This window comes from Diabrotica undecimpunctata, chromosome 9, assembly GCF_040954645.1.
Source record: "Diabrotica undecimpunctata isolate CICGRU chromosome 9, icDiaUnde3, whole genome shotgun sequence".
NCBI lineage: Eukaryota > Metazoa > Arthropoda > Insecta > Coleoptera > Chrysomelidae > Diabrotica > Diabrotica undecimpunctata.
The window spans coordinates 48,524,202-48,552,149 of NC_092811.1; the positions used below are offsets into that span (position 1 = coordinate 48,524,202).

The 27,948-nt window shown below is 33.6% G+C and overlaps 1 long non-coding RNA gene across 1 annotated transcript; it reads right to left on the reverse strand.

Annotated features, from left to right (window-relative positions):
* Window positions 1-301: 301 nt before the first annotated feature.
* Window positions 302-27,612, reverse strand: LOC140449493 (uncharacterized). Its single transcript, XR_011951807.1, has 2 exons — window positions 27,478-27,612; window positions 302-576 (listed from the first exon to the last, which is right to left on the reverse strand). It is a non-coding gene; the product is annotated as an uncharacterized lncRNA (long non-coding RNA).
* Between the last annotated feature and the right edge of the window lie 336 nt (window positions 27,613-27,948).

Here is a 27,948-nt window from a genome sequence, read left to right on the forward strand (position 1 = left end):
ATTGGAGACTTTTCTAAGATTATCTTCCAAATCTTTCCACAGATAGGCAACCTAATTCAACAAATTAACATAGGAATTTCAAACATTTAACGTCTACAAGAAGCAATTATGCAAAACAGTCATATAAGCAACTTTCAATAATCATAAATTGGCTTTTCAAAAGTAAAGCCAAGGATAACATAATGATTATTAAAAATAATTCTAAAACTTGGGAATAACATATTTTCCTTCATATATTTGGAATGTTTTGTTTTAGTATAAATCATATTTTGCCATATACTATATAAAATAAAACAGCATATTAAACGAGAAAATTATTATTTAATCCATATAACATTTGTTTATAAATGAATTCATATAGTTCCAATAGATAAGAATCTTCTGATAAATGTTTGTATTTTTGTTGCTACTTTCTCCTTGATTCAATTATAACTACATTGTCATAAATTGTTGTCCATCAATTCAGCCTTGATTAAAAAACACTTCTTTCATAACTTGTTTACAGTACAACATTTTAAAACTGAAAAGAAACAGAACTGTTCATAAACGTCCAGTCACAAGACTTCCATTGATATTCTGAAACAAAGATTACAATAATTAGAAATAATATTTGGCATGTTATATGAAATATATAAACAAAAAACAATACTTTGTTATTCTACAAAAAAAATAGAGAATGTGATCCAATAAAAAATTTCCTGCTGCATGATGGTTCAAGCCTCAAAATGCATAAATGGCCATTTTAATGCCTTTATTCATGGTTAAAATCTAATCTCAGATGCAAAGTATGTGTGATGTGCAAAATATCATGGTTGCTTTTTATACAAACAAAGAAATACAGCAGCTAGTCACGTGATAATACATTTAGATATACGTATTCTGAAAGGATCTTCTATTTTTATACTGTCTGAATATGAAATGAAGAGACCTCTTTCAGTGAAAGAACTGCAAGCTATACTGGAGGATGACTCTAATTTAGAAGAAGCGGATGAGATAAATGCAGTTTATATACCTCCTTTAGTAGATGTGTTAACACATTAAGAGGATTTAGATGATAATCATCTTATAGAGGAAGGAGCTTTGACTGATATCGCTGGAACATTCGAGATCCACACAAGGTATCTAGATGAGGCTAAGACGCCCACAGAATCCATATTAGAACCATCTACAAGTAGGGGGAAGAAAAGAAAAGTAAGTTCCCAACGAAAACGCAATATACACCTGGCTGGTCTAAATTGCCAGAAAACTACTTCTCTTCTCCAAAAGAAAATTAATTTAATAAAAAGGAAAAAATAAAGCTGACACTTGCTGGGAAAACACCAATTGAAATGTTCTCTTTATTTGTTGACGATATTGTATTCCAGAAGACACTCGAATTTAGCCTGACGTATGCCCAGAACAACGACAGACATGATTTCAAGCTTTCTCCAGCTCAACTGCAGAAGTTTTTTGGTATTTTAATCCTTACCGGTTACACACTTCCGGCGTGTGATATGTATTGGTCAAAAGACCCAGATAAAGGCGTGGAGCTGGTAAGAGAGTGATGAGTCGAAATACCTTACGAAACATAACAAGAAATCTTCATGTCTCCGATAATAATGACTTAGACAAAAATGATAAATTTGCCAAGATATGTCCATTATTTTTGCCGATGAACGAACGTTATTTGCATTTTGGACTATTTGCTCATAATATGTCTATAGATGATCAAATGGTTCCTTATTTCGACCTTTGACTTCAAGGTCTGGTGCTTTTGTAGCTCAGAGGGATATCTATACCAATTCATTCCTTATGGTGGCGCAAATCCAGAAAGGCAGAAATCTCAATACACATTAGGGACGCAAGAAGTTTTGCATCTGCTACATGTAATGCAAAACCATTCAGAACATAGAGTTTTCTTCAACAACTTCTTTTTAGAATTTAAAATTTTAAATTTTTTAAATTCTTTTCGAGTTATGGACTATTCTACATTCTAGGTGAAAAACCAATTTTCTTTACTAGCACCGTGAGAGAGAATAAGTTACCAGAATGTCCTCTAAACAGTAGCAAAATGCTTGGAAAGAAGAACAGTGGTGAGTTCACACACACAAACACAATTGTGACTATAGCCAGCAACAATGGAATGGTTCATCCAATTGTTACACTTAAAAGATATAATTGGAAACTCCGAAAGGAAGATTCAATACCTCAGCCCAGTATGATTAACGATTATAACCGACATATGGGAGGTGTTGATCTCCTAGATAATTCGGTATCAAATTACAGGATCGAAGTAAGAAGTAAAATGTGGTGGTGGCCCTTGTTTATGAACCTTGTGGATTACACAGTTGTAAATTCATGGAGAATATACAACATTGCGAATGCAACGAAAAAATATTTACAGTAAAAACAGCTGCTGAAGAAGGTGACTCCGAATCAGACTCAGAGCCAACGCCATCCACATCTGCATGGGGTCGTCCTTCTAAAGGAAGTTTACCTTCTGATTTTCAATATGGCCAGACTGGTCATAATATCGTTCGCGAAGAGGAAGGACGTAGACGGCGGTGCAGACTGTGCAAAACTAACTCTGTTTATATGTGCTGAAAATGCAAGGTTCACTTACACACTAACTGTTTTAATGCTTTCCACAAAAAATGAGATGCCATAATGACGCTACTGCCATACTACCATACTGCCCAGTAATAATTTTATCTTATATAATTAATTATTGTAGTAATATCTTTAGTCTTTAATTGATAAAACCAAGAAATTTCATTTACACACTATAAAACGTATAACTTTTAATTTACTACATATATTATGCCAAAGTTTCGTTAACGAAACATTATTTTTTTGTATACATATTGCAATTATTATTTTTTATAATTTTAAGTGAAATATTGTTCTTATGCCTTTATTTATAAAGTATATAAACTTAAATTGCAAATAATCTTATTTCAATGTTTGGCCATTAATGGGTTAAAGTAATACCCTAAAATTGATTTTAAATAATTTTAATTATTAAAAGCGCTTGTATCTGATAGTCATAGTCATACTTTATTGACCCTTTCAAGACATTCAAAATAAATGTATAGGATACGTCACTACAGAATTCAGTATAAAAAAACATTAATGTGTGTGTATAATACAATATTCACAGTGTAAAAAAAATTGACAAAACATAAAATATATAAAATAACATTTTTACAAGTAAAATATGAAGCTATTGCAGTTTGTCCTCAAGATATTCATTTATAGAATAATATGCTTTTCTGAAGAGTAAATCTTTAACATTTTTTTTTAATTTAGAGAAAAGTGGTATTTCTTTCAGTTTTTGGCAAATGATTGTATAAGGTCAGTCCCATATATCTGAAGCAATTTTCAAATTTTGATGTTCTGTGTAACTTGTTAAGATTCAGCACTTCTTTTATTGTAATAGTGATTGTCTGAATTTACTGGAAATGTATTGATTTCCTCTTTTACATAAAGTAAACATTTGTAGATATATAGGCAGTACAAAGTTAAAATTTGATGTTTAATAACAATTGGTTTACAAGATTGTTGATAATCCAAATTAACAATTTTATGCATAATTTATTTTGGGTAATGAACACTGTTACTATCTACTGAGTTCCCCCACAAAATTACATTATAGCACATGTGGGTGTAAGCAAGGCTGTAAGAAACATTCATTAATGCCAAGATGGGTAGTGTGTTTTTAATTCTAGATATAGCATAAAAAGCTTTATTCAATTTCATGTTCACTGAATTCACTTGCTCCGACTTGAGATTACAATCAATGAACACACCCAAAAACTTTGTACGAGTGGGTGGAAGATAACATATTGTTTCTATCATGGATGGTTAAGATATAGTCATCGGTAGATGAGTTGTATGAATGAAAATAAATAATTTCCATCTTGTCAATGTTTAATATTAGTCTGTTGGTATTACACCAGCGTATAAAGCAGTCAACAACAGTCTTCATTGTCATTTTTAATTCCTCAACTGTATGTGCAGAGACTATTAATCAGCAAACATTGATATTATAAGTGCCCTTATGTGATCTGGTAGGTCGTTAATAAAAATTAGGAATAATAATGGTCCCAGCACGGATCCCTGTGGTACTCCTTTATTTGTCGTGTATGGTTCTGAGCTTGATTCTTTCATTTTAACAACACTCTTCCTGTCACTTAAGAAATTTATTACCCATTCTAGAAATATCCCTCTAGAACCAATGTTATATAATTTATTGCGAATAAATGCTATGTCTAAGCAGTCAAAAGCTCGTGATAGATCAAAAAATAGTCCTGCCACGTGGTTTCTACTATCTAATTCATCATAAATACGCTCAAACAAGCTGCATTCAACCGTGAGTGTTGAATTTTTTTTATCTAAAGCCGTGTTGGTTTGGAGTTATTAAATTGTATTCTTCTATAAAATTTAACATTATGTTGTATACAACCTTCTCTATTACTTTGGAAATTATGCTAAGGACAGATACTGGTCTATAACGTGAAATAGCATGAGGGTCATTATTTTTGAAGATTGGAATAACTTTTGCCATTTTAAATATGGTTGGAAATGATCACGTTATCAGTTTTATTATTTTTACAGATCTGTTATCAATGCCAGAACTAGGCTTAATTTTTTAGTTGATCGATTGTATTTTTTATTTCAATTGGAGTTACGGGTAAAAAGAAAAATGTTTTGTTACACATTTTTGAGGTAGTACAAGAAGGCAACGATGTGCCAAAATGAGTTTGAATATTGTATTCTGTAATTGTTGCAAAATATGAGGCAAACGAATTAGGAGTATATCAAGACTTGGTAATAATTTTATTATCATAATGTAGAAAACTATCAGACCTGTTCTTTCGCCTACCGGTTTCACTGTCTACTAAATTCCAAATTGTTTTTGGTATAAGTTTTTTTTAGTATTTATTAATAGAGAATTATATTCTTTTTTTTTTGCCTGTTTATAGGTATCTTGAGACTCGAGACTCCCTATATTTTTTGCTATCCAGTGTAGATTTTTTAGTTTTTCACTAGCGTGTCTTACCTCATTTGTTACCCATGTAGCCTTATTTGTTTTGTGTGCTTTATACCATGTTTTTATTGGACAATATAAATTGAGATTGTAATCTAAAATGCTAACAAATGAATTTGTGGCATATTCTATATATGATAAACTTCATCAAAAACTGTAGAAGAAATATCTGCTTTAAACATAAACATATTTTCATCTGACATATCCCTGTAACTGATGGGTTTTTTATCTTTTTTTCGATACTTTATTGGCTTGCAAATTTACGCTAAGTGAAAATACTTTATGGTCACTGAAGTGCCCCTCGAAAACATTTGATTTATAAAGGTGTGATTCGATATTTGTCAATATGTAGTCCGATTTTGTAGATATTTTACCCACTTTATCTACGAAAACTCTTGTACTAACCTCAGACGTGACTCTCAGATTATAACTTACTAAAAACTTGTTAAAAGAATGCTTATTATTAGACTTGACAAGATAATCAATGTTTAGATCCCCAAAAATATAAATATGATATGACTTACTGCATAGCTCCAATATATTACGTAATTTACACAGAAAACTCTGAACTGCTCCAAATGGCCAACTATAAACATTAATAACACAAATTTTCCTGTTGGCTATAAACAGAGAAATTTTAAGTGAAGAGCTGACAAGCATTGACGAAAATATAAGTATAGAAGAACACTGGACCAAATGCAAGGAAGCTATCCATACAGCGGCTAAAGGCTTTTTAAAACCTAACCAGGCTAAAATCAACGAAGATTGGTTTGACGAAGAATGTAGATCCATTAACCAACAGAAAAATGAAGCATATAAGAGACTTCAGCAGCGCGGAACGAGATCAAACCTGGAAGACTTTGAAAATCTTAGACGAGAAGAAAAAAGGACGTTTAGAAGGAAAAACAAAGAACCATACGAAAACGCTCTAAACGAGATTGTTAACCACCACAATAGAAAAGACTCGCGAAAATTCTACCAGAAGATAAACAGCTGCAGAAAAGAATTCAAACCCAGAAAAACAGCATGTAAAGACAGAGATGGTTCCATTATTAGTGACAAAGAACAGATACTAAACAGGTGGGCGAATCATTTTGAAGAACTGCTTGGCGATAGTGGTGAAGAAGACCAAATAGAAATTACTTTGCCTGAAATGGATGAAAACGCTCAAGATCCGCCCCCACCGAAGAAGAAATTAGAGAAGCCATTTCAAAACTGAAAAATAACAAAGCTCCCGGTTTGGACAATCTTCCTGCCGAACTCTTTAAGAATGGTGCTGACACCCTTTTTAAACACATGCATAAATTAGTAACCAAAATCTGGAAAGGGAAGGAAACGCCCGCGGACTGGAAATTAAGTGTAATGCACCCTCTTCACAAAAAGGGAGATATGATGGTGTGTGATAATTATAGGGGCATCACTCTACTTAACGTGACATATAAAGTATTGACCAACGTATTGTACAGAAGAATGATCACCTATGCTGAACAAATAGTTGGGAACTACCAGAGCGGTTTCCGACCCAATAAATCAACAACGGATCAAATCTTCAGTCAGGTAGATTCTTGAGAAAACGCTTGAGTTCAGAGTCGACACCCACCACATATTCGTGGATTACAAAGCCGCATACGACTTAGTCAACAGACAAAAACTTCTACAGGCTATGGTGGAATTTCAAATGCCGCTTCATCTTGTTTAACTAACGGAACTTACACTCACAGGCATAGAGTTACTGAAACAAATCGTTATGTGCTGCAATACATGGCAACACATACACTAAGAAGGTCCTCTAAAATGAAGAAATGGGTCGATGTAACATTATGCGAGATGAAACAATTGCTTGTAACTAGACTTATCCAATACCCGAACATAGAAGATTATTGGCGACGAGACAGTCTATTTTACCATCCAATGTTTCACCAAAATGGAATGAGCTACAACAGATTCTCTTTGATACTGAAAAACTGGCACGTTTGTGATAATTTAACAGCTCAACCTAAAAATAGATTATACAAAATAGATGCTTTGATCAAGTTGATTATTTTAAAAATTCAAGAGATCTATAACCCCAGGGAAGAAATGTGTCGATGAAACATGATTTTTCACCGAGGAAGACTACTATTTCGACAATATAATCCCGTTAAGTCTCATAAACACGGAATAAAATAATTAGAGCTATAAGAGATGTCAGGATATATATGGAATTTCTCCATATACTGCGCCAGGATACGTCTACAACATTAGCTGGATTAGACCACCCCGGATCTGTTGTTGTTTCTTTATCTGAACCATTACTTGACAAAGGTCGCACTCTTGTAGCAGACAACTGGTACAGCAGTATTTCATTTGCCACTTTTTTGAAAAATAGAAACACAAAATACTGTGGAACAGTGAGGGTTAATCGAAGTGGTATTCCGAATGAAGTCAAAACAGAGAAACAAGACAAAGGACAAATTATAGGTGCAATCAATACTAACGGAATTCGACTATTCAAGTATCAAGATAAGAAAACAATTTACATGGTTTCAACGTTCCATGGATCTGACATGAAGGAAACTGAGAGAAGAAATCGCAAAGGTGAAATAATTAGAAAACCTACTTCAGTTTTGGACTATAATAGGATTAAAGGTGGTATAGACTTTTCAGATCAAATGATTTCTTACTACAGTCCTGCTCGTAAAAGTGTCAAGTGGTATAGGAAATGTTGCGTAACAACAATACTTAATATTTTTAGTCTATTTTTGTATCATATTATTTAGTTTATTTTTGTATCATACTGTATATTAGTTTAGATATATAAAATTTCTTTGTACTAACTAATAATCTGTAAAGCGCCGTTATCTTGCATTTAAATAACTTTCTACACAAGTTTCTAAAACCTTCATAGAATCGTAACAATGAAAGGATTAGTATTTTCCAAATTACCCTCTGACGCATTCCAAAATTCCGCAAGTTGAGACAAATACCCTTATTCAGGTAGTTTTTATCAATGATTTGAAAGTTAAAGGTATTTGAAAAATAAACATATCTTTTAATACGTCGAGGGGTCAGGGGGGAGATTTCGGAATGTTTGTGATTGAGGGGCGAGAGTGGACATCAGTATCAGTTCAAATTCCAGCACTGAAGGAGCGTCAGGCTCTACTCGCCCTAGCGGCATATTAGTATTTTAAACCAGTCGGTATATTAATAAGTTCGTGTCAATATTGTATCAGCGACAAGTGTGTATCATATGCAAGTTATCGGCGTTTAAAATACATTGTATTTGTTTAAATATATTTGTTCAAACGTTCTTTTCGAATCTTCATTTTTCCCAGTTTTCTGGGTGGTCCTTCAAAGAAATATATATATAAAGTGAACCTATTTCCCTAAGGAAAAACCTTGTTCCCCAAGGAAAAAAACCAGCGACCTATTACTGGTGCGTGAAACAAAGCCATCAGGACAAAGGTGTAAGGACAAACACCTACATCTTCGCTCATGTTCCTTCGAACCGGACTTCTTCACATTTCAACTTCGAATCAGAGATCTTCGCATGTCTCATCTTCAAGTTAGACATCAACGCAGCATCTGCAGCATCTTCCAGTAGGACGCCTCCAGACTCCTTCATCCTGGTAGCTGATTTAACGCCTAGCATCACACTCAACAAACTGTAAGTTTTTTAATTTTAATATCATTTGTGAAGTGCATACTATAAACTCTTTTTGAACATTTATTGAACATTTTCGTTATTTCGTTATTATTTTTATAATTATTATATCCTTTTACTTATATTTTCGATTTTTAGTGAATTCTCATATTTTCGCTATATCTCTGTGTTTATTACTATTCTTCTGTTTTTTCAATTTAAAGATCAAATTCTTTCACATATTTCTCGCTCACTAAATCTTAATCTAATTCAATCAGCTAATCGTGGATAAAACGGTTGATGATATTGTTAAAGTAAAAGATGATCTTGTTAAGGCAAGAGGTCGAAGTAAAGCATCGATAACTAGATTGGAGAATTGGTTTAAAGAAAATGAAAAAAGTAATATTTCAAAAAATGAATTAATTTTTAGAAAAGACTATCTATCAAAAGTTTTTGACAAATATCTCGAGGTTCAAAATGAATTAGAGACAATAGATGATGAATTTTCTGTTGACATGGCAGACGTAGAAGACAGATTTTTAACGTTAGGATCAGCTCTAAAGAATAAAATTGATACAATTTCAGTAAATTCTGTTGTGAGCACCTCAGCTCAACAAAATCATTCAAATAACCATCATATCCGCCTACCGGAAATAAAAATTCCACATTTCGATGGAAATATAGCAAATTGGCCTAGTTTTATCGAGATGTTTACCAAACTTATCGTAGATGATTTAAATCTTTCAGATATTGAAAAACTAATTTATTTAAAATCAATTCTCAAGAACGAGCCTCTACAACTAATTGAAAATTTGGAAGTTGTAGGCTCAAATTTTTCCGTTGCGCTCGATACACTTAAGAATAGATGTGAAAACAAATGTTTAATAATTAACACTTATTTAAAACAACTTTTGAACGTTCCTTCATTAACAAAAAATACTGCTCAAAACTTGCGAGAATTCTTAACTCACATAAAAAAGAATTTAAGTGCGCTAAATAATTTAAATATCTCCGACAATCTTGCAGATTTAATTTTAATTCATATATTCACACAAAAATTAGATTTTAATATGAAACGATCCTTTGAATCCGAAAGAGATTTCAACGAAATTCCTACAATAGATGAGTTTTTGAATTTTATTGAAAAGAAAAGTAAGATATTGGAAAATTTGATCTTTGAAGAGAAAACAGTTTATAAATCAAAACCGTCTCTTCATATTTCTATAAATAATAGAGATACATCTTTTAAATGTTTCGTATGCAATTCTAACTCACATAAAGTATACTCTTGCCAACAATTTTTAAATTTGTCCGCTCAAGAGCGTATGCAAAAAGTAAAAAACAAAGGTTTTTGTCTCAATTGCCTTGCTAGTGGTCATATGTCTAATTCTTGTTCCTCATCTTCGAATTGCAAAACCTGCAATAAGAGACATCACTCTTTGCTTCACATTTCGCACCCGTCGGAAAATATTTCACGGCAAAGTTCGTATAGATCGAATTATGAAAGTCAACCCGCCCAAAATCAATTTGTTCGGAATTCACGTCATCAACGTCCAAATCAGCATTCGTCTCAATTCACTTCGGAGAATATTCATGCAAATTCGCAGAACAACTCTGTTCCAAATGCAATTCCGCAAGGTTCACCAGATACGCAAAATCTTCCAGGGCCGAGCAATATTTCGTCCCACTCTGTATATTCGAACAATCTGCAAATTTTACTCGCAACTGCTTTGGTAACTGTTTACGATGTTGAAAACAATCCCATCTCTGTTCGTTGTTTAACAGACTCCGGTAGCCAAGTTTCGTTCATAACAGACAGGTTAGCCAAAAGAATTTGTTATTCACCCTATACTAGAAATCTTCAAATATCAGGTATAGCTCAAACTTCTTCTGTTTCAAACAAGATGGTAGACCTTAAAATCTATTCAAACACATATCCTGGTAAAAACTTTAATCTGTCCTGTGCTGTCCTCGAAAGCATTACGTGCCAGCATCCACAAGTCGCGCTGGATTTAAATTTATTAAAAATACCAAAAAATATAAAACTTGCAGACCCACATTTCTGTACCCCGTCGGACGTAGACATGCTTTTAGGAGCTGATATTTATTTTGACCTAGTTACTTACGGCTTAATAAAATTAGGCCCCAACCTTCCTATTCTTCAAAACACTCATTTGGGTTATATTGTAGGTGGAAATATCCCATACTCTCGTTATACAATGTTAGGATCAAACGCGACTCCTTCAAAGAACAATGCTCACTCACATTATTCAAATATTTCGTTACACGTACAAACTGCTGATCTTGATTCTCTTTTAAAGAATTTTTGGGAAATAGAAGAGACTAAACCACTCACTTCTATTCATGTAAAAACATTAACTCCCTCAGAACAGCGAGCTGAGGACATATTCAAATCTTCACTAACAATTCTTCTTAGTGGCAGATTTCAAGTAGACCTACCTCTTTTGAATATCAAAAATTAGGTGAATCATTTCATTTGGCAAAAAGACGTTTTTTCAATCTTGAAAAAAGGCTTAACAAATCAGACGAGTTACGGCATCTGTACACAGAATTCATATCAGAATATGTTTCTTTAGGGCATTGTAAATACGTTCCCCTTTCTAAGCTTAATGAATCGTCCGAACATAAGTTTTTTCTCCCACATCATTGTGTTTTCAAGCATGATAGCTTAACTACTCGACTCAGGGTTGTATTTGATGGATCAATGAAATCAACCTCAAATGTGTCTCTCAACGATATTATGCTCAAAGGTTATACTGTACAACCTGATTTGTTTGAAATTCTAATTCGCTTTAGACTTTACAAATATACTCTTATCGCCGACATCGAAAAGATGTTTAGGCAAATAAGAATTAACCCAAAACAGACATTTCTACTAAACATTCTGTGGCGCAATTCCCCGCAAGAAGAATTAAAATGTCTAGAACTTCAGACCGTGACCTACGGCACAAACTCAGCTAGTTTTTTAAGTACTAGGTGTCTTAAAGAGTTGGCAGTTCGAAATAAAGAAAAATACCCATTAGCTGCTGATGCTCTAGAAAATTCTTGTTATGTAGATGATATTTTACATGGTGCAAATGATATCGAGACTTTGTACAAGACTTATAAGCAACTTTCTACGAGTCTAAATTCCGCTGGGATACCACTCCATAAATGGAGTTCTAATTCTTCCGAGTTTCTCGACTCTATTTCCTCTGAATCTCAAAAATCTAATTATGTAATAAAACCCGACAATTCGTCAAATAAAGTTCTTGGAATATGTTGGAATTCTCAGTCTGACATGTTCTCTATCTCTCTTCCTGACATTTCTAGTGAACCAAAATACACAAAAAGAGAAGTTCTATCAATTATCTCTTCTATTTTTGATCCTCTTGGTCTAATAAATCCGATTACTGTATCTGCCAAGTTGTTAATGCAAAAAATTTGGATATGTAACTTAAATTGGGATGACAAACTCACAGGAGAAATTTCATCAGAATGGTTGAATTTTCTAGCTCACATTCCTGATCTTGCAAAACTCACAATCTCTAGACCTCTGCTCAATCCGCTCAATATTTCTCGAATTGAAATTCATGGTTTCTGCGATGCAAGTATGAAGGCATATGGCGCTTGTATTTATTTACGGGTTTTACATGAAAATGGAATCGTTTCATGCAACTTAATTACTTCAAAGAGTCGTGTAGCTCCGCTAAAAACCATTTCCCTACCCAGACTTGAATTATTAGGGGCTGTTTTGCTTTCTACCCTGATTTCAAATATCTTTCTTATTATTTTACCAAAGGTTTCTTCCATAGCTTCGGTTAGGCTCTGGACAGACTCCCAAATTGTACTTGCATGGATAAATTCTCACCCTTCTCGTTGGTCAATCTTCGTAGCAAACCGTATAACTCAAATACAGGAGTTAACGCGAACTTATTTATGGAATCACGTAAGTTCTAAAGATAACCCAGCAGATATTCTGTCTCGCGGTACCACACCGGCCCTGCTGGTAGACAATACATTATGGTGGCATGGGCCCCATTTTCTAATGAACGCAACCACTAAATTTAATGAATTTGTTCCAAATATTGATATAACAGATATCCCTGAAATAAAAGCCACTTTACACGCTGTAAATAATTCGAAACCTACTCTATATACAACTTTTTGTAAATTCTCATCTTTCACTCGGTTACAAAGAGTAATTGCATATTGCAATAGGTATATTTACAATCTTAAAAATAAAGAAAACAAAAGAAATGGTGTACTTTCGGCTTCCGAATTAATAGAAGCCGAGCAGAGAATAGTTAAAATCATTCAACTAACATTCTTTCAATCAGAATTTAAAGACTTAAAGCATCAAAAAACAATAAAAAATAAGGCTATCTTAAAATTGAATCCATTTATAGACGCATCTGATTTAATAAGAGTTGGTGGACGACTTCGCAATGCAAATGTTTCGTATAATCAAAAATTTCCACTTCTTCTTCCTACAAAATGCCAGGTAGTTAGATCGTTACTTGAAAGAGAACACATTCGCCTATTGCACACAGGCCCTCAAAATACATTGTCAAATATTAGACTCACTTATTGGCCTCTTGATGGACTGAGAGAAATCAAGAGGATCATCTACAAATGTAAGAACTGTTACAGATTTAACGCAAGACCAGCTCATCAAATAATGGCCGATCTACCCAAAGAACGGTTTCAGGTCTCTCGACCATTCACAAATGTCGGCATCGACTACGGGGGCCCATTTCAAATAAAATCTTCAAAACTGCGACGTGCTCCCATTTGTAAGGCTTATATAGCAGTATTCGTATGCCTCGTCACTAAGGCAGTCCATATAGAGCTAGTATCCAGTCTTAGCACCGAAGCATTCCTACTAACGTTAAAAAGATTCATTTCACGCAGAGGTATTCCTAAAACCATTTATTCGGACAATGCGTCCAACTTTCTTGGAGCTCGTAATCAGTTAAAAGAGCTTTATGACTTTTTTATGGGAACGGATGTTCTACCTACCATAAAAGAATTCGCAGCCTCAACATTAATTGAGTGGAAGTTCATTGCACCTCGATCTCCACATCAGGGTGGAATTTGGGAAGCAGCTATAAAGAGCTGCAAGTATCATTTAGTAAGGATGATGGGCAATAATATTTTTACATTTGAGGAATTAACCACTATTTTGGCTCAAATAGAAGCTGTTTTAAATTCACGACCCCTCTGTCCATTGTCAGACAGTCCAAATGATTTTTCTTTTCTAACCCCCGCTCATTTTCTCATTGGAAGCAGCATGACTTCCTATCCAGAAAAAGATATCTCGACAAAATCCGAAAATAGTTTATCACTGTGGCAGAAATGCAGCAAAATTCAGCAGCATTTCTGGAAATGTTGGTCTAGGGATTATTTAAATCGCCTCCAAAATAAGCCCAAATGGTTTCTGCCCCAAGAAAACATTAAAGTCGATGATCTTGTACTCCTAATCGATGATAACGCTCCTCCTCTAAAATGGCCACTGGCAAGAGTAATCGAAACACTGCCAGGTAAAGACGGCAGGGTTAGAACTGTAAAACTAAGAACTAAAGACGGAACATTTATAAGATCTGTTGTTAAAGTATGTCCTTTACCCCATACTCATTTAGATGTAGGTCACATCAACGGGGGGACTATGTTGCGTAACAACAATACTTAATATTTTTAGTCTATTTTTGTATCATATTATTTAGTTTATTTTTGTATCATACTGTATATTAGTTTAGATATATAAAATTTCTTTGTACTAACTAATAATCTGTAAAGCGCCGTTATCTTGCATTTAAATAACTTTCTACACAAGTTTCTAAAACCTTCATAGAATCGTAACAATGAAAGGATTAGTATTTTCCAAATTACCCTCTGACGCATTCCAAAATTCCGCAAGTTGAGACAAATACCCTTATTCAGGTAGTTTTCATCAATGATTTGAAAGTTAAAGGTATTTGAAAAATAAACATATCTTTTAATACGTCGAGGGGTCAGGGGGGAGATTTCGGAATGTTTGTGATTGAGGGGCGAGAGTGGACATCAGTATCAGTTCAAATTCCAGCACTGAAGGAGCGTCAGGCTCTACTCGCCCTAGCGGCATATTAGTGTTTTAAACCAGTCGGTATATTAATAAGTTCGTGTCAATATTGTATCACCGACAAGTGTGTATCATATGCAAGTTATCGGCGTTTAAAATACATTGTATTTGTTTAAATATATTTGTTCAAACGTTCTTTTCGAATCTTCATTTTTCCCAGTTTTCTGGGTGGTCCTTCAAAGAAATATATATATAAAGTGAACCTATTTCCCTACGGAAAAACCTTTTTCCCCAAGGGAAAAAACCAGCGACCTATTACTGGTGCGTGAAACAAAGCCATCAGGACAAAGGTGTAAGGACAAACACCTACATCTTCGTTCAGGAAAGTCCTTTTTGAATGTATTAGTATTGCAGTTGTTAATAGTTGGGTCTCACATAAAAAATTTTATAGTAATAAAACAATGCCACTAGCAACATTTTCCAAATGTTGCGGAATCTTTACTTGGAATCGATACAAAGCAGAAAATAGAAAAGCCCATTCGAAAAGTTCATGAACTAACAAACATTGCACGCAAAGAAAATGGTAAAATTCAATGTAGACAGTTTAATGGTTGTTATAAAAAAATAAAATCTAGAACATAATCGTAAAAGAGCTCTGAAAGAAGCAAAACAAGTATCTATGGAATGTAGGATTTGCGAGAAACCATTTTGCCTACCATGTTTCAATGGAACTCACGAAAAATAATTGGAATTTTTGCTTTTTATTTTTTAGTCATAGAAATATTTTTAGTTTTTTTTGTGATGAAAAATTTGGAATTTATATACATTTTTTTAATCAATAAATAATCTAGAAATCATTGTAGACTTTCTTTTTAATAGTAGTCTAAAATAACAGCACACATTATAAATACGTTTGTATTCAGGAGGTAATATGGAGATCGAGTTTCCTTTCTTATACATAACCTGTACAGCCAATATCATAAGGGATGTCGTAAATATACTTTTAAGTGATACGATTAGAAGAAATATTTCACTATAAATAAACTATTGATTGAGCATCACATATTGTGCTTACCACAGTACTATTGAAAATCGAACAACAATTATCTTTAGCCTCACTCAAGAACCATCGTGATATCTAGATTCATATATAAGATCATACATGGATTTATTGATTGTCCAAACCCGTTAAGCCAGATTAACTTTAATGTTCCCCATCAAGCTCTACGGTACCACATAGTTTTTAATATTCCTTTCCACAGAACACCTATGGTATTCACAACCCGTTGGATAGATGCATGGGGCTATTAAATATTCACTATTTTGATATTTTCAATATAACTTTAACTCAGTTAAAAAGACCTCTTGTTTTGTGATATGTATATTGGCATTGTTCAATTTTGTTCTTGTTATATTTTGTTTGTTTTTTTTAGTATGTAAGATTTTTAGTCTCATTTTTTTAAACTTTTTAATATTGATTTTATAATAAAAGTAATTTCAAGTTTTGAATCCTAACTGTGATAATGCATATTATAATTTAAACTGTTGGGCTTATCCAGTGTATTAAATAAATAAATTTATAATATAAAAATGAATCGCAAAATGTGTTGGTAAGCGCATAACTCAACAATGCATGAATCAATCTAACAATTCTTTTTTGAAAATGTTCCTTGAAGTCTAAGGATGGTTTTTACGGCAAGAAAAATTCGACTAATTTCCGGGAAAACCCCGGAAAAAAACAGCCGTTTTCTTTTTCCCATACAAATATTTTCTAACTAAATGTAGGGTCAATTTGAACTTTATTGCTATTCAATAAAGTTTATATTAAATTAAAAGCACTCACTGTTGTCCAAACAATGTAGGTGTGTTCCTTTTAATAAATTCCACAGGGAGTTGCAAAATAAGACGAAAAAACAACTTTATTTTTACACTCCGCAAATGGGTAAAACATTGACATTTCCCAGAAACCATTAACACAGTTAAATAAATAAATAAAACTAAAACGTTTCCATAAATCTTTATCCCATACAAATATTTTCTAACTAAATGTAGAGTCAATTTGAACTTTATTGCTATTCAATAAAGTTTATATTAAATTACTAGCGGACCCGACAGACTTCGTTCTGTCAAATAGATTAGGAATGTGCCAGTTTATTTCTTTAATTCTCCTAAACAGAACCGTCACCATGATGATAGGGCGGTGTGTGAGGGTCAGCTCGGGTGACCTAAGTATCTTCGCTTCCACGAATTTTGGCCACCCTTTTGGACCCACTAAAAACCCCGACTGGGATGTCTGCCAGAGGACTTCAAACTCAGAGGGGAACTTAAGGTTCAAATCTGATTGAAAAATAATCTAAAGGGATAGTGGGAATCTAAAGATGACAAATATTTATAAAGTGGGTGCTTCAATGACAAAACATAGACATAATTAATTATGTATTATCCAGATTTAGCCACACGGCTCACACTCTCTCTAAGGGGAAAATTCACTCATCCCAGATACCTACGGTATCAAAAGGATTGAGCTCTGGTGGGACTCTTTCCATGTTATCGAGTCCTAGGTGACTTGGTATGTCGGTGTATCTCCCAAAAATTTTCGTACGCATCTGGATGTCGAAAGTAACACAGCTTTCTGCATAATCTTATATAGATGTTCATTTAGACCCAGCTTTTTTATGTTTTCTAGGAGGCTCTTTGGGATGACTCCAGTGGTAGAAAGAATAATAGGTATCGTCTGGGTACTTTCCATTCTCCATTGTCTCCTGATTTGTATTTCTAGATCTCTGTACTTGGCGATCTTTTCGTTGTATTTAACACGTAAATTATTGGTGTTGGGTATCGCCACATCAATAAGTGTTGTTTGCCTACTAATTTTATTAACTAGTATGAGATCGGGTCTATTATGGGCCACTGGTTGGTCTGTAAGCACAGTGCGATCCCAGTATAGCTTGTAGTTGTCATTTTCAAGCATTCTATCAGGGACGTATTGATAATAAGGAAGATGGTCGGTTTGGAGAAGTCCCAGTTTGGCAGCTAGTTCTTGGTGGATAATCTTTCCTACTGAGTCATGACGTTCTTTATAATCAGTACCGACAAATGCCTGGCAGCCACCGGTAAGATGTTGGATGGTTTCTTGGGCTTGGCATCCATATCGGCATTTGTCATTTTGGACTTGAGGATCTTTAACAATATATTTCAGGTAATTTTTAGTTGGAATAACCTGATCCTGAATGGCAAGTAGGAAACCCTCAGTCTCGGGAAACATCTTTCCTGATGTCAACCAATAGTTCGACGCTGTATTGTCGACATATTCTTGGCTGATCTCATTAAGATGTCGCCCATGCAGAGGTTTACTCCTCCAGGTGCGCATTTTGTCTTGCTTAGTCAGGTGGTTTATGCGCATTTCTTGTTCCCTCAGTTTAAGCGGCGTCGTATCATCTACTGCGCAAATTGCTCGATGTAAAGTAGATGTCTCAGCCTGTACCTGAAAATAAATTCTTAAATTAGCAATTTGTTTATCCAATTGCTCACCTATATCCATAAGTCCTCTTCCCCCTTGATACCGCGGTAATGTTGTTCTCTCTACTGCACTGCGTGGATGATGTTTTTGCTCCTTTGTGAGAAGTGTTCTTACTTTCCGCTGAAGAGCCTCTATATCCGTTTTTGACCACTTTATGATACCAAATGAGTAACTCAGCGCGGAACAGGCGTATGTATTTAATGCCTTAAACAAATTTTTACTATTAAGATATGACCGATTTAGTTGTCTTACTCTTCGCACGAACTCCGAAGTTAGTTCAGTTTTCATTTGTTTATGGTCAATTTTCCGCGCTTGTTTTACTCCGAGATATTTGTACATATCATTTTCACCCATTGCCTCGATGTTTTGGCCATCTTGCATATCGAAACCTCCGGGCTGAACCTTTCCTCTGACTATATATAGTATACGGCACTTGTCTAGTCCAAAATTCATACTGATATCATTTGAGAAATTTTCTACAGTTTTTAGCATCTCATCTAGGTGGTTTCGAGTGGAAGCCATTAATTTTAAATCATCCATATACAACAGATGATTAAGCTTCGCTACAACAGTGTTGTTATTTTTGATGCTAAAACCTGAGTCAGTAGAGTTCAGCAGCTGAGATAGTGGGTTCATTGCTAGGCAAAACCAAAGTGCACTCAACGAGTCCCCCTGGAAAAGCCCCCGGTTAATAGGGATATCTTCAGTTTCGATATTAATTTCACCCGGTATTTGAAGGTGAATTTTAGTATTCCACTCTGCCATTATATGCTTCAAAAAGGTCACGAAATTATCATCGACTTTATATATTTTCAATATATCTATAAGCCATTCATGCGGCACTGAATCAAAAGCCTTCTTGTAGTCAATGAAGGCAGTAAAAAGGTTTCTTTTTTTGGTGTATGCCTGGTTAGAAATGACTGAGTCGATAATAAGTTGTTCTTTGCAGCCCATGGAGCCCTTAGCGCATCCTTTCTGTTGAGGCTCTATATTGTTCAGAGCACAATGTTGGTAGATACGCCGGGCCACACAGGATGTGACCAATTTGTACAAAGTTGGAAGACAAGTAATTGGGCGGTACTTTGCTGGATCTTGGGTGTTACTTTGATCCTTCGGTATTAGATAAGTGGTTCCCTGGGTAAGAAATGATGGTATTTTCTGTGAATTAGAAATAATATTATTAATAAATGATGTTAAAAGCTCATGAACACTTTAAAACTTCTTTAGCCAGAAGTTTTGAACTCCGTCTGGTCCAGGAGATTTCCAGTTATGAAGCTCTTTGATAATGTTCGAGACTTCTTCAGTGGTGAAAGGTTCATAAGGAATATTACTGTAGTGTTGACAGTTGTTCGTCGTTTGTTCAATCCATCCAGCATTGTTGTTATGAGTAGCTGGCGTCAAAAGTTGGTTTCCCCAAAACTCATGAATTTCTTCTTGGCTTGGGTAGGATTTATTTACATTTTCTACGTTGGAATTTAGTTTTCTATAGAAAGCCTTCTCTGCATTCTCAAAAAGTATATTGTCGCATTTACGGTTGTTACTAACTTTGTATCTCCTTAGGCGACCTGAATAAACGGAGAGTTTTTGTTTTAATGAGTCTAGGCAGTGTTGAGCTGTGTTGTTTTCTGGATCATGTTGTGAGTGTCTTGGAGTGTTCAGAATTATTTCTTCAGTTCTTTTAATTACTTTTAATAATAATTATTATTATTAATATAGGGTTAATAACCGATGTAATAAAGAATAATGAAATAAAATGTATATACAATTTAGTAATCGCTTTATTGTAAATCAAGTATTATAATATACAATGGTTTTTGTTTGATTACCTGGTGAATATACAAACAAATCTGATGGTTTTCCAACACGGGAACAGGTAAGATCTACGGAGCAATCATAACTTATTTGGTGGTGCAATTTTATTAGCAGGAGATTATCGTCAAACATTGCCAGTGATTCCACGATCAACGCCATCTGATGAACTCAATGCATGTTTAAAGTCCTCCAATTAGGGAAAACATGTCAAGGTATTACACTTAAGCAAGAATAGGTGTGTCGAGTTGCAAAATCACCAATCTGGAGACATTCTCTAAACAACTCATTGACATTGGTAATGGCAAATTTCTTATAGACTATAGACACCTTGACTGGTTGCATTAACTTTCCTCAAAGTTTTTGTCAGTTAATTCGATCAAAAGATGAACTTATTCAAAAGAGGTTTCCAGATGTTGCTCAAAATTACAGAAACCATGATTGGTCGAGCGAACGGGCTATATTGGCTGCTAAAAACATATGTAAATGAATTAAATTTCAAAATTCAAGAACAAATTACAGGCGAATTGAGGATATATAAATAAGTTGATTCGGCTACTAACCAAGATGATGTCGTTAACTATTCGTCTAAATTTTTAACCTCACTGGATTTATCAGGATTGCCACCTCACAATATCCAATTAAAGGTTGGATCGGTAGTTATAATGTTGAGAAATATACCAACCGCATCTTTGCAACTGCACACGGTTAGCGATAAAAAAATTATTGAACGCGATAGAAGCAACTATACTGAAAGGAAAGTATAAAGGAGAAGATGTTGTGATACCACGCATCCCAAAGATTCCGACTGATGTACCATTTGAATTTAAACGACTACAGTTTAGAGTGCAGCTTGCTTTTGCTATGACCATAAATAAGTCTCAGGGGCAATCATTAGGTGTTTGTGGTATTAATCTAGAAAACCCATGTTTCTCACATGGTCAATTGTATGCTGCCTGTTCCTGTATTGGAAAACCATCAGATTTGTTTGTATATTCACCAGGTAATCAAACAAAAAACATTGTATTATAATAAAGCACTACAATAAAAATGAAACAGATTTTTATTAATAATTATGATTCACTTGATTTACAATAAAGCGATTACTGAAAATTCTTATATACATCTTATTTCATTATTCTTTATTACATCGGTTATTAAACCTATGTTAATAATAATAATAAATAATTATCTCTATGTTTTGTCATTGAAGCACCCACTTTATAAATATTTGTCACCTTTAGATTATTTTTCTATCAGGTTTGAACCTTAAGTTCCCCTCTTAGTTTGAAGCCCTCTGGCAGATATCCCAGTCCAGGTTTTTAGTGGGTCCAAAAGGGTGGCCAAAGTTCTGGAAGCGAAGATACTTAGGTCACCCAAGCTGACCCTCACACACCGCCCTATCATCATGGTGACTGTTCTGTTCTGGGGAATTAAAGAAATAAACTGCCATATTCCAAATCTATTTCACAGAACGAAGTCTGTCGGGTCCTCTAGTAAATTTATATACGTCTAAAATGATCAAAATGTCCAGTAAAATACAAGAGCCAATTCCCTGTACAAGAACTGAAAACAAAGTTAAGGTTATGTTAGACAATGAGTCCAGTAGTGTAGAATCAAATAATAGTTTTAACTCTGGTTCAGCTGATATTTTGTGTAATATACCAATTTCACATGGAATAATCTTACCATGAACTACACCAAATGAATTTTATTGTTTATTTGTTTATCACTATGTTATAGATTTACTTATTAGGGAATCAAATAAATACTTGAAACAAAAAATAATTTATGGTGACAATGAGAACATTGATAGAGAAGGCAAATGGATACCAACTACCTGTATTTCTTGCCTTCATCGACTACGAAAAGACGTTTGATAGTATCGAGATGTGGGCCATAGAACAAGCTATTAATAATTTTATAATAGATACGAGATATAGGCAACTAATACATAATATACATGAAAATGCAACTATGATAGTACAGCTAGACGAAAATACAAATCCCATCCCCATTAAGAGAGGAGTGAGACAAGGAGACATAATATTGCCAAAGCTTTTCAAACTAGCCCTAGAAGACGTCTTCAAAACTACAAATTGGTCAACCTATGGCATTAACGTTAATGGCAACAAGTTAAACCACCTCAGATTCACTGACGACATAGTGATTATAGCGAGCACATTCGAGGAACTGCAAATTATGATGGGGGAACTAGCAGCCAGTTCCCAATACGTCGGCCTAAAAATGAATATAAAAAAAAAACAAAACTAATGACAAACACAGATGACCCCAGATGTATAACTATAAATGGCAGTGAGATAGAACAAATCCAGGAATATATCTACCTAGGCCAAATCCTGAGACTTGACAAAGAGAACCAAAGTGCGGAAATTACTAGAAGAGCAAGACTAGCATGGGCAGGATTTGGAAAACTTAGTTGGATACTTAAGAACCGCAAAATACCCCAATACTTGAGGAGCAAATGCATCCTTCCTATCATGACATATAGATGTCAAACCTGGACCCTAACTAAGGCAAACATGAATAAACTAGCCACAACAGAAAGAACAATGGAAAGAGCAATGTTAGGTATACAACTGTCAGATAAAAAGAAGAACGACTGTGTAAGATCCAAAACAAAAGTCGAGGACATAGCAACAAAAATTGCCAAACTTAAATGGAGCTTCGCGGGCCAGACTGCTAGACAAAAAGACCAACGTTGGAATACTACAATATGACATTGAAGACCTTACGAAAGTATACGACCAAGAAGACCACAGATGAGATGGGTTGATGACATTAAAAGAATAGCCGGAACAAATTGGAAATATGTTGCTCAGGATAGAGACTGATGGAAGGAGTTGGGAGAGGCCTATGTTTAAACATCGACGACAGAAGGCTAAGAAAAAGAATGAAAAAATTACACCACACTATATGGCTGCTGATGGAAAGGAATTGTCTTTGACTCCGACAATTTGGATGGGTCTAGATTGTGAGATTAATTTGCTTCAAAAATGTCATTAGTACACAATGGGGAATGAGCAGAAACAGATACGAATCTATTCACCATTTTCTTCATGCTACTGACAATCAGAACTATGACAAATATGACAAGTTATACAAAATAAGCACACTGATAACAGTAATGAGTACAAAATTTCAAATATGGTGTATTCCACCCATATATCCCCAGTAAACAACATAAAAGTTGAGAAAAATTATTGAAACTATGTGCTGCTGGTGGATATACTTATGCAATAAAATTGTATAGAGGAAAAATTAGTCAACCAGGGAATACAAGTTTTGCAACAGATATGGTGTTGGAACTTATGGCACTACTATTAAATAGTGGTAGAACATTGGTGACAAGCAATTTTTACACAAAAATTACTTTATCTCAGCTGCTAAATGCAGTAAATTCTTATTTAATCTGAACTCTATGTTCCAAAAGGAAATTTAATTTCACATGAATCACATGTGGTTTCTGTTATATTAAAAAAACATGAAATGCAAGCTGCACAAGACAGAGACAGATGGAAAGAGCTGAGGGAGACCTATGTCCAGCGGTGGAGAAAGCAATACAGAGCAGTACAAACATAATCATAGATAAGTGGAATGATAAAAGAGATGTATTGTTTTTTAAGTAGTAAAGATCTACCAGAAATGTAGGATGTATATACTTCAATAGGCACTATTAAAAAACCATCCACTATAATAAAATATAACAAAAAGAAATCCTGTATTGATGTGTCAGACCAGAAAGAAGCATATGCACCTACAATTCAGAAACATTTTAATATTTGTACAAAACCCAAATATAGTATTATCTTTTTATTTCTAGGGAATAAGAGATACCAAAAAATTATTTTTGAGTTGTTAACAAACACAGCAGTTGTAAACATCCATCTACTTTTCAAAGAAGTAACTAAGAGGAAAATATACATAACTCAGTGAACAACTGGTAATGGCATTACTTCAGTTGGATATGAATGACAACAGACCAGGAGAAAAAGAATTAGACCATTGTCTCACAGACCTAACAAAACATGACAGATGTTCATCATGTTACAGGAACATTGCCATGAAATACAGACATGCAAAGGCCATAACAGATGCTAAAATCTACAATGTGCATATCATCTAATGAAGTTAATCTGTATCTATGTCACAAATGTTTTTTTGCTATTCAAGTTATTTCTCTAAAAAAGTACTGTGCCCAAATGTGATGCACATGGTCATGAATGAAGCCAAACATATTTGAGTTTTATACTAGATCTCGTGTACCAAATGGAAACACAATAAATGTAATGGAAATAAAGTTTGATTTTCCTAAAAAATTATTTAATTTAGCCTACATAATATCAATAAAACAATTTTTGAAATACAAAGTATTTGGTCCAACAATGAAATTTTAGTAGGTATATTAACATTTTAAAGTGTTGAGTCAGCTAAAGACAGAAAATCATTCAGTGTGTAACTAAGAACGATGTGTTACCAAGGAGTAACTTCATGAAGGAGCAACAAGGGATGCTACTTAACTAATATGATACATTAAATGAAAATCAGACAAACACAAATCTTATAGAAAAACAAACTATTATATTTTCTAGTCTACAGAATTGGGAACTAACAAATTTAAACAGGTAATGAATTGCATTGAACTATTTTCACAATATAGGAATTAAAGAAAAGATGTTTGATGACTAACAATAGAAAAAGTAATAAAATCTATTCATGAGGTATCTAACTCAGATCAAAATTTCTTGGATGAAGATGTTAAATTAGGATATGGGATAATAACAGGATTAATCCCACTTAAATTGAGAAATGCAAAACAGAAGTAGATAAACTAATTATAATTGTATGAAAATATTAGCGTAAGAGGTACAAGAAGAGGTCTAATTAAAGCTATAGAATTTTATAATTTACAAAAAAATCAAATGTATTACCCCGAAATTTAAACAATGGATCAATGTATTGTGTTTTACTTACTATTTAACTTAGAGGGAATATTTTTCCACTGATAACTCTAGTTTATTTATAGGGCTCATAAAAAAGGACAGCAGCTGTATTTATTGATTTTTAAGGTGCATCTGAGACTATTAGACAGATTTTTATTGATCTTAAAATATCTACATTTCAATGATAACGATGGTTTGCAAAATACCACAGATAAACTATACATAATTAGACCTTTGTTAGACATTTTAAACAATAGATTTCAAGATATATTGACACCTGATAGAAAGGTGGTTATTGATGAAAGTATGGTTCCTTAGAGAGGACGCTTAGGGATGCATCAATATATTAAAAATAAGCGTCATAAGTATTGTGTGAAACTATATAAAGTGTTCTAACAGATTAAAGTATATTGTGGCAAAAAAGATCCTATTTCAAGTAAGGGACATTCACATAATGTTGTTATGGCAATCATGGATAGCTTACTAGACACAGGAAGAACACTGTATGCTGATAACTTTTACTAAAGTGTACCATTAGTTCAAGATCTGCTAGAGAGTAGAACTTTGTATTGTCGAACTTTAATAAGTAACCGAAAAGGTCTCCCTAAGACAATTGTTACAAGCAAAATGAAATCTAATGAAGTGACAGGTATGTACAACAAACAAGTGATAAAAATTATTAAGTTTCAAGAAAAGCGGTCTGTTTTAATGATAACCAGCAAGGGGAACCATAACACTGCTCTTTATGATACTGGTCGAAAAAATAGAAAACAAGTCGACATTTTAAAACTACTTTGTGTTATTGACAATTACACTTATTGATTACAATAAGGCCAAAAAAAGGGGTTGATTATAGCGATCAAATGTCAGCTTACTCTGCTCTTAGGAAGACATTAAAGTGGTATAAAAAAGTTGCTTTTGAGTTAATTTTTGGGGCAGCTTTAGCAAACTCTTGGATCATTTATAATACGATAAACTCCAACACAAAGATAATAAATAAAAGTATAAGAGATATAATTATAAGAGTAATTTTAGTTCGACTAATGGATTAAGTCCACAGTCAAAAGAAACCAACAGCACACACTCCAACACAAAGTGGCCGTTAATAAAATTTCACATTTCTATGATAAAAATGTTATCATGTGCAAGGTACGTAATATTCCTTGCATTGTCATTTTACAAAAAAATGGGATATTCAATGGATGATAATGCATATACATCTAATTGTAAAAGTCTTCACACTCTAGATGTGCCAAAGGTAACAACATTTAGATTATAATTTGAAAAGAGAAACAATAACTTTTAATAGAGATATTCACACTTTTTATAGTGCACCTTTCTAGTAAGATCTTTACACTTTTATTAAAGTTATGTGAAAAGCATATAGCAAAGAAGATAAAGCATTATGTCTAAAACAGAAATAACAGCTTCAAACAAAGACAGATCAAGACAAGTATTGCAAATTATTAACACCATAGGCTTTCAGTTATGTTATAAAAAATATGGGAGAATCAGTAAAAACCAAGCTATCTTGACAAATATAGAATGTTTAAAAACAATCATTTAGTATCAGAAAATGAATGTGAATGAATTCTCAAAAGAAAATAATTCTTCCATCTATCTATATTATAGGCAATATTTTCTAAATACATACTTATTTACATTTCGATAAAACTATCAAATGTCTACATAATACAATGTAAATCAGTTTCCTCCTATAAGGAAAAGTGGCAGAAAACTTCTACATAATATCAAAATTTGGCTAATATAATTTCTGAATTAGGCAATAACAAATTTAAACAGTCAATGAATTGCATTGAACAATATCTTTGAATGAAAGAAAAGATGTTTGATGACTAACAATAGAAAAATTACGGAATGTCTAACAAACCAAATTTATGAAGTATCTAACTAAATTTCTTAGGTGAAGATGTTGAAGTAGGATATTGGATAAGAACAGGATGAATCTGATTAAAATAAATCCCGAAAATCTACTACAGAAGTACATAAATACAACAATGGAGTATATGGTAAAAAGTAGTAACTATTAGCCTAATGCTAAGACGTAAAAAAGAGGTCAAATTAAAGTTCAAGGCTCAAGTTCAAACTTTAAAAAGTATTATCTATGGGTAGATGGCCAAAAGTATACAATTTAATTTATAATTTAAGGTAAAATCAAATATATTGACCCGAAATTTAAACAATGAACTACGTTTTACTTACTAGGTATTTAATTTAAACTGCATATTTTTCAACTGAAAACTATAGTTTTATCATAGAACCCATACAAAATAGACAGCAGCTGTATTTATTGATTTTTAAGGTGCATCTGAGACTATTAGTTCCCACAATTACTAATTAAAGCAATAAAGTAATTAATTATATAAAATCACAACAGGATTCCAAAAATTAATGTAGGACTGGGAACCACGAATGTTAATAAATTATTAAATTGTAAAATTGAATACTTACTTCCATTGTATAGATTCCACACTGGATTTGAAAATAAATTCGCAAATGTAAGAAAGTGATTTTTTTTAATTAATGCAACATCAGCACCAGAATTTGCCGGTCGTATAAAATTAAAATGGCGTGGCTTCACGTGACTTCACTCTGCGCTGCGCACTCACCACGGTTCGTAGACTTACATGGACTTACTAGTTAGTTTCTAGCGCCAAATACGGACGGGCCGAAACTAATTTCATTTGGCGGCAGATTCAAAACTTGAGTTCTAAATTTTAGGCGGCAAATTCAAAAAATATGCTCTGAATTTTAGGCGCCAAAATTCAGAAGTATGTTTTTGATGGAAAGTAAATATAGTCATAAAATAAGAAATAAAAACTTATTTTATGCCAAAAAATATATTCTCTCTGTCTAAAAATACAGTATACACTTACAAATTTTTATATATAAATGTATAACTAAATATCTGATACAGAGAGA